At 35.5% G+C, this 15,954-nt stretch overlaps 1 protein-coding gene across 1 annotated transcript in view; it reads right to left on the bottom strand.

Moving 5' to 3' along the window:
• pde4ba (phosphodiesterase 4B, cAMP-specific a) overlaps positions 1-15,661 on the bottom strand; it is a 169,849-nt gene extending 154,188 nt beyond the window's left edge. The window contains exon 1 of the mRNA XM_024278666.2: positions 15,308-15,661. The gene's annotated coding sequence lies outside the window, so the exon portion shown is untranslated. The remainder of the gene's footprint in view (positions 1-15,307) is intronic.
• Between the last annotated feature and the right edge of the window lie 293 nt (positions 15,662-15,954).

The following is a 15,954-nucleotide window of genomic DNA, read 5'->3' as shown; positions in this document are numbered from 1 at the left end:
TGATATCCGTGTAGAGGGGGAAAAAAAGTACTTTCGGTTGTCAGTGAAATAAAAACAAGAATGAGCTTTTGATAACTCTCCATTAAAAATGTATTATTTTTTCATTATTAAAGAGCCAAAGTTCAGTCAATATAATTCACTCTAGGATTTATCATATGCTAAACAAACCTAGGACTTTTCAAATGAATAATGAAGGAAAATGAACACTAGAAAATAAATTGGTATTAACTGTTTATATCTAATTTTTTCTGAAAAAAATATATATATAAATTCAGAGAAACTATATTAGTTTTTATTAGACATATTAATAAACTCTTCATCTGAGCAGAGTCTGTTTCCTCGGACAGGTTGTTTTTTTTCTCCATTTCTCCTGTTGAGAACAATAATCACATGGAAATGGGAATCTTTTATCAAACTGAATAACAACTCAATGCAAATTCACTGATGGTGAATGATGCTCATTTTAGATTGGAACAAAAAGTACAAATTGATAAGAAGCCAGAGGCATGTAAACAATGACTGTTCCTTTTTTTTCTTTTTTGTTTATCAGCTGCAGGATTTGGCAAAGACTGAGATGAGAAAGCAGCAGGACTTCTATTTAAAGCTTTGTCTGATACTACTGCGAGTATTAGTCTATCATAGGCCTTTATTTGTGCATGTACTGAGATATTTTTCCTTAAAAGAAAAAAACTTTAACTGTGACAAGTTTCCATTTAAATCTATAGTGTGTTATGCTTTAAAAGCTGCACATCTCAGCAAACAAAAAGGCAAGAAAACTTAATAAAACACAGAGCAACCACTGAGTGATTATGAGTCACAGGTTATGAATCACACAAACTGATATATCATTTTAAGAAAATCATCCAAACTGGTATTTTTCTAACCCAAAAGCCGACAGCCTTAAATGACAGAAACATGAATGGCTTTTGCTTTCAGCGCCACGTCTGAATAACATCCGAGGATGCTGCTTTAAAAGCTCTTCTGGATCCAGATGCACTTCTTCGTCTTAAAATTATAGTACATTCACATAAGGAATACTTGTAACATTAAAAAAAATCTACATATTGAATGTGTATAAAGAGGGAAGCATGTTAACAGATATTTGACTATCAGCGCTAACTACAAGCACCTGGTGCTCATACATTTTTAATGATCTCACCTAGCATTGCCTCAGACTAGTTCTTTTGTGGTTTTTATATGATAATACATAAAAAACAAGCAATAGCTGAAATCTGAAGCAATAAAAGTTCCCTAACAGACCACTAGAGGCAGTTCCACTTTTACATTATCTGTTTTTATATATATAAAAAAAAGAAGACTGATTTAAACCCAATAAAAATATGTTTTTGTGTTTCTTTTGCACGCATTTTGCTTTATTTTCTAATTTTTGGCAACTGTCGAATGAGGGTAAGTATTTTTTTTATTATTTGCAACCACAAGGGAGCAGTGTCCCACATGTCCCATGTCTGGGTAAATACATCCAAAAATAAAACCAAAGTCATTTCAATCACGCAAATCCCAAATAAGGATGATTAGCTGCGATGACACCTAAAGAGAGCAAATGAAGAAGAAGTCATTTTGGTTAATTATAGATCAAATTTCTGCATCAATAGGAGCGATTTGAGAGTGGGTTGACCCAGCAGAGCTTTAAACTTTACCTTCATGCAAAGTGTACAATATCTGTATTGTTGTTAATGCTATTCAAAATAAGTACTGTAACATGGATTTTGAAAAAAAATCTGGTTTAAATTTACAACAGCAACAACCACATCATTCCAAAGGCGATTCGAAAAGAAGTAAAAGTCGTTTGCGCTTTAAGCTTTATAGCTTATGTATTATGTTGTATAAGAACACTGTGTGGATGATATAGCTGCATATGGATCATGAAAGATAGACAAGGCAACCTTGAAGCCCCGGAGGATATTACCATTATACAAAAGCCATTTGACACCAGTGAAATAAGCAGCAGCTGTTAAAATAAAACATTTTTTTTTTTTTACCATTACAAGCAGGAAATTGCTTCTAGCCTGGGAGAGAAAGAAAGTTATTACAGCTCGGCACCCTCAAGAGATAATAAATTTTAATTGAAATTCAATAAAAACTAGCGTTTGCTTAATTTTTTTTCCAGCAAATTGACAACAAGTTTGCAATTATCATGAAAAAAAGGGAATTTCTTGAAAAAACACGTAATGTAGCTGAGAATTTTTCAAAGGAAAAGGTGTCGTTTATCGTAATTAAATAATAAATGTTATGAAAACAAAAGGGAATTCAGTAATTGTCATGTCATTTATATCATTTTTTATTATTTGCATAAGAACTGAACACTCTGGAAGTTATCTGCTTTATTGGGACTATAGAGAAATGAATGCAAATGAGTTATATACACAATAAACACATGCAAAAATGTATGTTACACTAAAAAATGGAATACTGCTGCATTTAGACATCACATTTCTTTTGAATTTAGAACTGAAAAAAGCTTAAAGGAAGATATTTTTACTACACTTTGAGTGGAATAGCTGTAATTAATGAACAAGCTTGAATGATATGATTAAGATTTTTTTTTTTAATACATTTCTAGAATAATTCTTAAATACAGGAAAATTACTAGTAGGCACAACATCTCTGTGGGAACGCCCGTCAGTCTCAGTAATCCCTACCAGCAGATAATTAGTGTACAGAAGAAGCCAGTGTTTCAGAGGAAACTGTGCTTGAAGCACAGAAACCATTTATGAACAAGGACGGTAACCCCAGGGGACCAAGGCTGCTACGAACAAGTGGGTTGGTGTGTGGAAGTGTGAGATTTTAGAGCGTCCTAATTAGTGTCATTTCTGCCTAATTAGCAGCATTAAGCCAAACAGGTGTCTCATGTCTCTAAAACAATACACCCTAGCAGTATTTAATGCATTTCTCTTAAAAAAAATGAATGCAAATGCAGGATTGCTGGAGGTCCCTGTGTAAATGTGTGGTTAATGGATTAATGACATGAATCATAACACACAAACAGCAAAAACAACATATTTTTCAATATATAGTTCTTCTGTTTTTGTAGCGGAGGATTGTCTGACAGGGTTTTGATTTTGACTAAATAAACTGTAACAGAATGTGCTTTCAACTCACAACATCACACAATTTTCCTAATTAATTTAGTCCAGTAAAATTATTCTATTGTGGCTTTTTAAAACAACCTTCTAATGTCTTCAGAACAGAAGAAATATTAAAAAAGGCATGAATGGTTTCCCCCAAAATGCATTTCATATACTTTTAATTTGTTTTAGAGAACTCTTGCATGCATTTCTGGTGATCATTCCTACTGCGTAGAGATGCTTCAAAAGGCTTTTCTTCTGGGTCTTTCTGTGCAAGTCCAGATCCGTCACTGCAGCGATGGTTCCTCTGTGTCCTCCCTTCTCCCTTGCATCAGTGACTATTATGCATATTAAAAAACTTAAGTGATAACGGTCTAGAGCCATTCGTAACAAATTGGGGGCTCGTCCGGGATATGTTGTTTTATGGTTTCTGGGTCATTTGTTGGTGGGTGGTTTTGTATTTGTGCTCTGGCTTTCATTTGTGTCTTTTTGTTATTTGGTTGCCACGTGCTCTGATGACATCTTGTTGCCTGCTTCATTTCCCATTTTTATTTGTTACGGTCTTAAACAAGATATGTCCTGTTGTATTGTCATCCTAATCTTCTTGATAAGACTATTGAAACAGCTAACACTATAAAAAGTAACTGAACATTTTGTAAAATTGTTTGGGACAATCTAAAAGTAACGTATGCCCTTTTGGATAAAAGTACGTGTGGTTTAGATTAGAACATTTAATTTCAAGGCTTCAATTGTCTCATAATCACCATTTAATTATTTAGCAGTTTCCACTGATTACATTTTACAGTGTACAGCATTGTCACTTCATCAAACTCAAGCAAGATTCATCCAAAATCAACAGTCAAGCAGTAAATCATTTCACACACAAAAAAACCTCAATCGCTTCACCTGACAAACTTGACTTCAAAAGTCAGCTTTGACAGGTCTTTGAGTCCGTGTTTCACCAGTGGAGATGTTGCCAGGCTTCATAGTATAATGTGACAGCGTGTTCTGTCTCTTCTTGCAGTTTTACTACTGAATCCCTTAAAATATTTAACTGAAAGTAGTCATTTTGGAGCTAGTTTTAGTAAATAATAAAAAACTTAAACAGCAAACATTTTACAACCGTGTTGTATATAGAAATTTGAAGCACATTAGAAAATTAGAACATTGGAGAAGTTGTCAAAGTGATCTATTAGTTTATTGCAACTAACAATTTATCATTTTGTGTTGGTTTTTTTGAAGTAGTTTCTCAGCATCTGCTCTCATCGTGTGCTGCTGTTGGGCTGAAACAAACAAGACTAACTCTAAAACGCTGCTATTTGTCATCCATCCAACACTTGCAAATTTCTCTTTTAAGCTCTTTATTTTTTCAGTTATTTTGTTTTTTTTTTTTCAAAGTACAGTTGCCTTGAATGAAAAGGAAAGAAATGTAACAAAAATAACAGCGAGGAAAAAAAATAGAAAGTACCACTAAATATAAATTTCCCGAATATGTTAAAGTTTTTGCTAATATTTTGTCTTGTGTCTTCAAAAACAAGTCTGAAAGAGCTCCTGCATTACTACAAGAGCTTAAGAGTTTAACTCCTCTCATCCGTACAGACCCAGTCACTAAAAAACATCACGCTGACCATAGAAATAAGTTCTATCTGTCTGGCTTCAAACTGAATAACAACACTTTGCGAATTCCAAATAAGCAAAGCCCTTTTTTCTCTGCATTTCTTATTCATTGATTTGCATCTCCCTCTTCACAGTTTGACATCCATTTCATGCTCACAAAATGTGACTGCCCAACTTTTTCACAAGTTTTCACTTCAGAACAACGATTAATCAACACCCAAGAATGTTTGTGCTGTCTTCTGGCCATCAATACATCACACTGAGCCTCTGCTGGTTCTGCCAAAACGGAAGCAAACAGCCGCTGTGTACAGCTGTACGAAAACACAAAAATGAGGCATTGAGCCATTAACTGGGTTCTCTTTAAATCCTAACTAGCAGCTAAGTGCTCCACTTGCTTTATTAAGAGTCTCTATAGTGCTTCACCTTAACTCACTTATGCCTGCAGCACTTTGTATCAAACATACAGATGTGCTGTGTGGACAGCATCCATCTCGTTTTTCTGAAGCTGTAAGCTTATGAGCCCATCACAGGTAATGTGGTTCATCATCTTGCTCAATGGCACTTCAATACAAGAGGTAACATTAATTACTCTTAAGAGGTTCATGGAACAATCATTGATCAAAAGTAACGACCTAAATATTTTTGAGTAATTATAACAAATAGGTTAGGAGTCCCATGACAAAAGTAGAACAGCTGTGACTAGGGCTGCCACGATTAGTCGACTAACCGACTATTAAAATAGTCGACGACTAATTTAATAGTCGATTAGTCGTTACTTTTTATTATATGGAGTCAGAGTTAAAAGTTATCGCCCTTTGGGCTATTTTGGCATTTATTAGGGTTTTTAGGCTAATTTGGAGTTTAGCTAATATTTCAGCTGTAAGCTAGCAGTTTTGGCTAATTTGGGATTTTTTGCGTTTTTTAGGCTATCTTAGAGTTTAGCTAATATTTCAGCTGCCTACTAGCTGTTTTGGCTAATTTGGGATTTTTTAAGTTTTTTAGGCTAATTTGGAGTTAAGGCTAATATTTCAGCTGTAAGCTAGCAGTTTTGGCTAATTTGGTATTTTTTTACGTTTTCTAGGCTATCTTGGAGTTTAGCTAATATTTCAGCTGCCTACTAGCTGTTTTGGCTAACTTTTTCCTTTTCTAGGCTAATTTTGCCTTTGACTCATATTTTAGCTAGCTATCAGCTTCAGCGTTTTTAGCTATTAGCTTCAGTAATTTCAGCTATCAATTTCAGCATCTTAAGCTGTCAAATTCAGCTTACAGCATTCTCACTAGCATTATCGCAGGTAATGCTATAGGTTACATCTAACTTTTTAGTTAGTTTAAAGCTAATGATGGTTGAGATGCGTGCTTAACATCAAGTTTGTGCATGACCCGATTAGTCGACTAATCGGAAAAAATAATCGGGATTAATCGACTGTTAAAATAATCGTTTGTGTCAGCAATTGCTGTGATCCAAAGAGAAAAATAAGTGTTAGGACCGATGCAGGCATTTTCACCAACACTACAGAAAAGATCAAACAGTAGGTTTTATTCCAGAATATAAAGTTGATATTTCCCCACTCAAATGGTTGTCAGTCTGAGTTAAATATAGACAACAGACATTAAGAATCTGGAGTAATCTCAAAATTAGTTTGCAACATGCACGAATGAACACATACTGCCTACCAAGTCAATTAAACCACCAAATGTAAACAGCTATAGAAAGTCATACTAAGTGTGTTACTGCTTGTTTGCGTTTCTGCTTCAATCACAAACCTCTGACACCATCAGGATTTGGATTTGCTGGCAGTCACTCACTTTGTCATCAGTCGGATTTGCAGTGTGCAAACAACTCTCAGTAAACTGTCAAGAAGAAGATGAGGGAAAACATTCCCAAGCACATCCACAGCAATACAAAAAAAATGATTTAGAAAGTACACGTCCCATTAAAAATGCTGCTGATCCTCAAGTGCAGCTCAAGATGAGTGTAGTAGTTTTCTGCGCCTCAAATTACTGAAGTTCACTATCGCTGTAAGCTGTTCTGCTTTCAACATTTATGAATGTGGAGGAGAAACTCTAGCCGATAAGAGAGAAACTACTGATTTTTAAGATTTTTTTTAACAGAATTCTTTTGACTTGGCTTTTTTGTGTGATTTCCATATCCCTACTAATGTCGGTGTGTAACCACGTAAATTAGTTAAAAACCAATTCTCATTAGTCATCGCCTGGCCAAAAAGCAGCACAAGAGGCAGTTTTAAGAAAAACTAAACACCAATAAAACAGCTTTAAGTAAATGACGCATTCTACAAAAAACAATTGCATAAAGAACATTTATGATTGAAAATTAAAGGGGAAAAAACAGCCAAGTATATCTTTGATCAAATCAACATAACTTTGTTAGCAATTTACTTTGTTAGGAGATTTTTTTCCCCAAAACTTAAAAAAACCCTTTGTTGTATAAAAAAATAAAAATAAAATAAAATAAAATAAAAAAAAAGGTGGAATTTTTGCAGACCCCAGTTCTTCTCACACAGCTGTCCAGACAGTTATCTCCAGGTATAACCCTGTGATGTTTCTAAGCCGACAGTTTCACATTATGTTGTTGCATAACCAGATGGTTATGCTACCAACAAATATATGCAACACAGAAAAAGTATATATTTTGAGGAACTTTGGCTAGACTTTTATTCAAAAGAAAATCTAGAAGAAAGAAAATCCACGGGGAAATGTAACTTTGCTTTCAAAAAGACAATGTGAAAACCTCGGGCTATTTTTTGAACCTTTCGTCTGCTTTAGCTCAGAAAGTTCGGCAAAACACATCAACAGACTCAATGCAACACAAGGATACAAAAAAATTGGTTCATGCTCATAATAAACATGGTGGCTTCAGTACTAAGAATTAATTAAGAATTAATGCAAGAAAAAAGTTCAAACTTGTTCAATTATGATCAATATATTGATCATAATTGAACAAGTTTGAACTTTTTTATTGCATTACTTCTTTAAAAAAAAGATGAAATGGGAACAAAATATTATTAAAAATAATCTTTGATCTCTAAAAATCCATGATGACCAAATATGAATATATAATGATAATTTTTAATAAGCAAAAAGCTTAATTTTTTGTGTTTACCAGGTCAGAGCATATCAACCATAAGTACATTTTAAACTACACCATGCAATTACTTGAAAAATGTAAAAAGGAAAACTCCATTATCTTACTTGGTGATGTAATTGCCACATTATGTGTCTTGTTAATGTGATAAGGTAACGGGTCTACAGCTTTTCACCCAACCTTCCCATCAGTTTCTGAATGAATACATGTGCACCGCGCTTGCTATGTTAATTATTCTCAATTATCTCACTCATCTTTTTGATTTATTCATCTAAAGCTGAAGGAGAATAAGCCACTCTCAGATGAGAGAGAGGCTATTCTTTTCATCCATGCATTGAATTAATTACCAGGGCATTCACAGTTCTGCTTCATATCCATCCTGTCCATTAAAGTCAGGGGGGGAGGTCAGAGCAAAGATAATTAGTTATAACATCGGAAGAAAATAGCGTGTATTCACTAGACTAAATGATGGTCTGCTCTATGCTAGAAAATACTCACCTTTTATGAACCAAACTTATCTAAGTTAGCAAAGTGGAAAGCTGGAACTTTCCAGAAACTGAAGATCTGAAATAAGTTTTTAGATTCTCACACCGATCCTGTTTTGATTTATTGTAAATGTGCTTACAGTGGCATTTTAATTATAATTATGTCATTATGCCACTTAAAAAAGATGAAAGTTGTTTATCTATTGATTAATCTGAATAAATTAATTTAATCTGTGGCTGTCATACAATAATGTATTTATTGTCTGTAATTTGCACTTCAATAACTGGTTGGATCTCGTCTTGGAGGGCTTTAAGTGGGTGAGCATCCAGGAAGCAGAGGTGGGTAATTTAAGGCATCATAGGATCTTTTGTTGCATGTTGTTCACGAGTGATGAAGGTGGCTGCAAAGGCCACAAGGAAGGAGCTGGAACTACAGGTATGGAAATAGACTCTTGTTGATAAATTGTACTGTAGCACCAGTTCCTGTTGTACATTTGTCTTTTACAGAAGTACATGTGAGGTAAATAATATATAATGAAAAAGAAGGCAACAATATTTTGGCTCCTGGTAAAATGTGGAACAGGTTTCTGCACAGAACTTATTAAATATAAAAAAATGAAATTTATACAACAGCAGAAACAACAGCAGATTTTTCAAAATGAAAATTACTACTATGCAAACTTGAAAAAAAAAGTTGTTTGTATAGAGTAATGTTAATTGCATACTTTTTATCATGAGTTTTAAAGTAAATATTAGAACATTTTGAATTTCATGATAAATGATGAGGATAAATGAAAAATAACTAATGCTGGATCTCTGTTTTAAAAAAAAGCAGAATTAAAAGAAAAAAGTCAAATTAGCAAAAGCAGCTGAGGAGCTTTACATACTTATCATTAAGAAGCTAACCGGACCAACCTCTAATGGTTCCCCCTAAGCCCTGCCACTGAATTACATATTCATATAAATCCATATTGCACATAAAGACTTTTACTGGATTGACGGACAGGCGAGCTGAGGGTTGGGGGTGGAAATAAAGAAAAACTGTGTTGGAATTAAAGTTGCACAAAGGAAATGTATGACTGATATACAGTTTAGTTAAAGTCTAGCTGTTTGCCACAGAATTGTATTAAATCACAAATTCCAGTGTTTTAAACATTTTAATACTTCGCTAAAAACTTTGAGATACAGATATTATTTTACAAGTACAATCTTGATTTTGAAAGGGATAAATATATATAATTTAGAGCACAAATGCAGCTCTAGAGCCTGTCAAAACAGGGTTTATTAACTGAAATTAAAATAAGGAAAGGTTTGAGCTGAAATATTAATTAAGATGGTATTAGAGGGTATTTTTGAAGTTTGCTGACTTAGTAATTTCTAAAAAAAATCACTTTTAAAAGAAAATGGGCTTAATAGCAGACACTATTCATTTGCAAAAAAACAACAACAAAATCTGATTCTTAAATATATCTTGATTTCTTTTCATTTTAATCGATCATTTTAAACCATAAATTAATCAATTTATGCAAACCTGGCCTGCATAATGCCACACATGAACCAACCAAACAAAAATGACTTAAACTTGTTTTGGACTTTTACTTGTAAAAAAAAAAAATAAAGTTCCACATCTGTACCTGAACACAACTGAACTGTAAACTTTCATGCTTTTGTGCGTTACAAGTTTTGTCGAACAACATTTTTACATATGCTCCTGATTCACAAAGATTTGAATAAAGAAATACTCAAAAATGCAATTTTAATCATAATTTTCTTTAAATAGCACAAGAACATGTTAAAAACACCACTTCAATCAGAGTGGGTCTTTAATCTGAAACTACCTCTAAAAGCTATTTTTCTTTTACTTTTTTGTTGTTTCTTCTATTAGTAGCCCAAAATTAAGACCATTAAATTTAACTTAATATTCAACCTTTAAAATACATCTAACACTACTGCCAATCTGGCTACATAATGAGCATGAGAAGACGTTCTTTGAATATTTGAAGAGGATTTTTAAGGAATGATTGTCAGTGGTTTGATTCCTGGCCTCGGTAAAGTTATGTAAGAAAGTACAATGTTTTATATGTAGAAAGCAGAGGTCAAGCACTTTGTAAGATTCAAAAGGAGAAGACATTTTGTTGCCTAAAAAGGTGGATCTTAATATGAGATTTGATGGTGTGATCAGCAGGACTCAAGAAGACATCTGATGAATTTTGTCTTATAAAAGCGTAAAAAAACTGAGTTCAAAGGGTGACGGTTGTTTCGATGTAGCAGCTCAGAGATACAAAAACCCTTTCAATGTAAATTTACATAATATTTCCATTTTAAGACTGACTCAAAGGCACATGAACTCAACGCTCCAGTGCATTTAACATTTTCCAACAGTCAACATGCATGATGATCAGCAGGGTAAGCTATGCAAAGTGGCCGGCTTGTCTGCTGGAGATCGTCCATGGTAGGTAAGCATGGTCTTCAGGGGGTTAGAATCCCAGATTATAAAATAAAAATAGATTTTCTGTCCACAGCACATCTTAATATCCTATACTGAGGCTATATTAGTTTTTGCCAAAATCCCAACACCACATTGAAATGCTTAAATGAATTATTATGATGTGCCCAAACAGGCTAATTTACATAATAAATTATGTATTACAGCAGCACAGTACATAGACTTCTCTGACATGATGACAAAACAAATTAGAGGACGTCTGAGGCTCAGCTGGAACTGGAAGTTCAACCCACAGTCCCTCAACATTTGTCTTTGGGCAAGGCACTGAAACTTCTTTTGTTGTCCATATCCTAACTAGTGAGGGATTTTTTGGTGTATTTGATGAATAGAGTTATAGAGGTGTGCATTTTTTCACATCTAACAGCAATAAGTCTCTACAGGAAGAGCGTTAACATCTTGAAAATGTAATGTTTGGAGCACAAGATCAACAACAGTATGGCTGAAAAGAACAAAATCAAGGTTTTTGCAAATGGCCAGACCTGAGCTCTCGCTTAAAAACTCTGACAAAAAGAGCGAGCTGCACACAAACAAATGCCTGCAAGCCTCAGGGACAGAAATGCAGGCGAGACATGCTGCAAAGTGATGTGAGAGATTAAGTTGTTCAGATGAAAGTACAATTGGGGTTATTACTTCTGAAGGTTATCCTGCAGGCTGTTGAATCATGGAATCTGCTTTGATTATCAGCATTGCTTTGTATATCATGCTGCTGTTTGTTGAATTATCAGAGAATGCTGTGTAGTTATCATTTTTTCATATTTTTTCTTATTTTTTCTTAAAATTTGGCAATGGAAGCTCAAATAATTAACTCACTAATTCACTAACTTTAAAGACCCACTCCAATTAAAATTGTGCTTTTGGTGTTCATAACATGCTCTTCTGTATTTTTTTTATGAAATATGAAAATTTAAGAAAAGAAAATTAAAACTGCAATTCTGAGTCTGTCTTTATTTTAAATCTTTGGTCGAATCCAAATTCTTCCCATACCCCTCTGGCTTCTCCCTACCTCCACATTTAGCCCTCCAAATGGAGAGTTAAGGGAAAATCTTCAAATTTTGGACATTACTACCACACCACGATGTCATTAATAGTCACCAGTCATCTACTTTACTACAGGACTGCCAGCACTGGTAAAACACATAACATCAGTTTTGTAACTTTAAAAAGTCATGTTAAAACATAAAGTCACTACTTGCATTTAAATGTAAACGTCTGTGTGTCAGAGTGAACCCATGTGAAGAAATGTGTTTCTCCTCAGATCACTCCACCTGCAGCAAGTTCTCACTCTCTAACCTTCCTTTTAAAAAAAGACACAAGTTCAGACACCACTAAAGCTTCAAATGTCCCTACAATTGAAGGGGTAGGGAGAAGCCAGAGGGGCAATGGAAGAAGTTGGATTTGGACTCAATGAGGAGCAGACAGAAATATGTCGTTTTACATACCAACTACACGTGAGGATTGTGTGGTTCAGTTTGGATTTAGTTATGTTTGGTCATGTTTTTAGTTTCCCTTGTCAGTCACACCAGTTTCATGTTTGTCATGATCCACAGCTGACTTTTTCAGTTAATTGCCCCCAGCCTATTTAAGTGTCTGGTTTTCAGTTCATCATTGTCAGGTCATCTGCTCTGTTCTGCTACATCCCTGGTTTGTTCTGCCACAGTTTTGCCATGTTTAAGTTTATTTAGTAAATGTTTAAGTTTCTGCTACCAACTCTCGTCTCCTGCGTTGGGTTCTCCACTACCAACATTCCTGACACTACAATCAGCGGGCCACAAGTTCTCTGCTCCGCTCTAATCGGATGCATCCACTTGCAGACAAATAGATCCATGACCGTCTTTGTTTTCCTCGTTCGAGCTAGCATCTGGCTCAAAACTGTAAGGCAGGATACCTCCAATATTTCTCATCATCTTTGTGGCACTGGGGATGTTATGTTGGAGATGTAAGGGAAGCTACTGTAAACAGCTGGATGATGGGAAATCAGGCCAATTGCCCACAACTCAGAGGCAGAGTTCTAATAAACTCCTGCAGAATCAGTCTTAGAAAATTACAAGTTTTTTTTAAAGTTGGCCAAAAAGGGCATTGTCATAATTAAAAGACCACTGCTAACACTAAAAGTAAGATCGAGTAAAGTTCAAATAGACAGATCATTTTTCAGAAACACTGTGGAACCAAAACTAAATTAGAATTTTTTTATTGCCATTTTATTTTTGTCAAAATATTACTAGTACTGTTAATTTTCTGACACTAAAGTATTTTCATCTTTTTCCACGTAGCTTAGCTACTTAAAATGCAATCTTCAGCTCTCCAGATAAAATCTGAAAATTTATTTCAGCAACAACTCTTGTATCATCACTATCAGATACTGAGATCTTCTACAACTAATAAATTGTGCATCCAAGTGTTTGATTGGGTGCTGGACAGGTTGTAATCACAGACTCTTTAACTCAGGGATCAATCGATGAAAGCATTTAATGCTGCACTTTAATTTTCACCTTTCTCAATAAGAGTGCTTTATGATACATGATTTTATCTTGGTTCTGTATTAGTGCAGACCAATGCTCAAGATAAATCAACACATTCACAATATTTTGTTGAAGACCGGGTCTCAAAAGTTCCCCCAAACCCAGGGGCCCTAACTCCTTTAGTTCTGGCCCTGACTGAAAGCAATCTTAATGGAGACTGAGTATCACGTGATTAATTAAAATCTAGGTTGACATTAGTCCAACTGATTTCCACAACAAAACAACAACAATTAAATGTTTGAACTGGTAAAAGTCAGTAAAACCCTGTTAGACTGGGTATGTTTTCTCATATTTTCAGGCAGTGAGTGAACAGGAACCTTGTGGATCAATGTGCGTCCACATTTAAACACTGACTGGAAGCCAACAGATCAATAGTCTCTGAATTTTGGATGTAGCAAGTCTTAGAAACCAACACTTTGCCAGCCGTATGGTTTGACTGTGACTGAAAGCAGGAGGCTTTTCAATGGGAAGAGAACAAACAGAGGGGGTGGCATGAAGACGGTGAGACATGGAGAGTTATAGAGGGTCTGTAGGGTGAGTGCAATGATCTAACTGGTAACATGAGAAAGTTAATTGAATGAGAAGAAGACAGAAAGGAAGTGCACCTGCCATAAAAGCCATCAGCAAATTGATTTTTCTGTTTTACACATGCATTCACAATTCCAGGAATGGTGAACTGGCTCCTTTAGTCCTGGGAGTCTCTGTATAATGCCTCCTTGACCTGGTAGGGATTATTTTTGAGCATCAGTCTCCATCTCAGTTCATGCTCTGCATGCAAAAAAAGTTCTGCTGAGTGCTTCACCAAAACCTGACTTATTTAACCCTCATATTGGGTCAATTTTGACCCGATTTATTGGGTTACCCCACATATTGTGCTTGGGTCAAAATTGCCCTTTGGGTCAAGGGAGAACCCTTGGATATAACCCTGATATTTTGTACAATATCAGGGTTAGATTGGTCAAAATCTGGTTAAAGGGTTAAATCAGCTGGGTCAATTTTGACCCAAATACAATATAAGGGTTAAATCTGGTCAGAATTGGGTTTAAGGGTAAAATTGAGAGGGTCAGTTTTGACCCACACACAATATAAGGGTTAAATCTGGTCAAAATTAGGTTGAAGGGTTCAGTGAGGTTAAATTGGGTGGGTCAATTGTGACCCGAAGACAATATAAGGGTTAAATTGGGTCAAAGTTGGGTTGAAAGTTTAAATCAGGCAGGTCACTTTTGATCTGAACACGATAGAATAAACTCTTGTGCTATCTTATAGGGTCCAGATGACCCGACCCTTATATTGATGTGTGATCCCTCCCATGACAAAGGTGGACAGGATTTTATGTCTGCCATAAAAACCAGTGAGAGTAAAAAAAAAAAATCTTAAAAAATAATTGCACTGTCTTGTGGGGTTCAGATGACCCCACTTTTAACGTAAACATGTAAACAGGAAAGCACAAAGGATATATTGGGTCAAAGTTGGGTTGAAGAGTTACACCAGGTTAAAACGGATGGGTCCATTTTGACCCGAAGACACTATAAGGGTCAAATCAAGTTATAATTAGGTTTAAGGGTTAAATTAGGCAAAATATGGTGGGTCACTTTTGATCCAAACAAAATATAAGGTTAAATCGGGTCAAATCTGGGTAAAGGGTTATGGTGAGGGTCAATTTTGACCAGAATATAAGGGTTAAATCTTTAATTCAATTCTGAATGAAAAAAGCTATACACATTTCACACACAAAAAAAACGAACGCTTGTTTTTATCTTCTATTCCAAATTCAATTAGACAGAAAAATCAATTCAACATTAGCCTACTTTAGAGCCACTAATGACTGAAAGTGGAATCACCTGAGATGAACCCCTGAGGTTTACCTGAACCTGCAGTGTCTGGATTACACCTGACAGGCATCAAATCCAGATTAATTCAGATTCAACGAGTCAAAGGAAGTCTAAGATTACATTCCAAACAGTTTCATAAATTCCATGAACTGGGATTACCTCGCGGCTCTCCACACGTGGGGACAAAGGGAATTCCGGCGCGTTGATGTCTGATTACGGAGCAGCTGTCACAATGAACGTGTTTTATTCCGTCTCAGCGGCGGGTTCCGTCATCCTCCGCTGTCGTTTGCTCCACAGCCTTCTGCTTCACATCCTCCGGCGCGGCCACTTCGTCCGAGATGGAGAGAAAAGTGGCGCTCCAGCCGCACCGAGACTGGCTTGTCCCGACTGCATAACTCTGCCCTCCAACACCGAGATGCTTCATGAGCTGAGAGGAGGCTGGCTGCCTCTGAGAGCCAAATCCAGCTGAAAGTACCACAATCTCTCCCGCTCCCTCCCTCAGTAAAGCCTGAAGAGGAGTGCGCACTGACGGGGCAGAAAGATAGAAAAGAGACAGCTGGGGAGGGGTTTAGAGTTATTAAAAACTGCTTTATGCTCATTCAACTTCATGAGTAGGTAAGAAAACTACCTGGGAAATTTGTTTTTGGCGTCTAAAATTAAATATCAAAGAATGATTTAACCTTAAAGTTGTTTATAGTAGTTTTTACATTATTTTTTAATATATAAATCAAATCCAAAGAATTATTGGTCTATTCCGCAGATGGAAACAAACATTCAAATTACTTTTTTCTTGATCATTTCTTTAA

The sequence above is a fragment of the Oryzias melastigma genome, linkage group LG4 (assembly GCF_002922805.2).
Source record: "Oryzias melastigma strain HK-1 linkage group LG4, ASM292280v2, whole genome shotgun sequence".
NCBI lineage: Eukaryota > Metazoa > Chordata > Actinopteri > Beloniformes > Adrianichthyidae > Oryzias > Oryzias melastigma.
The sequence above is the reverse complement of the archived record's forward strand: the minus strand, read 5'-3'. Positions and strand labels throughout refer to the sequence as shown.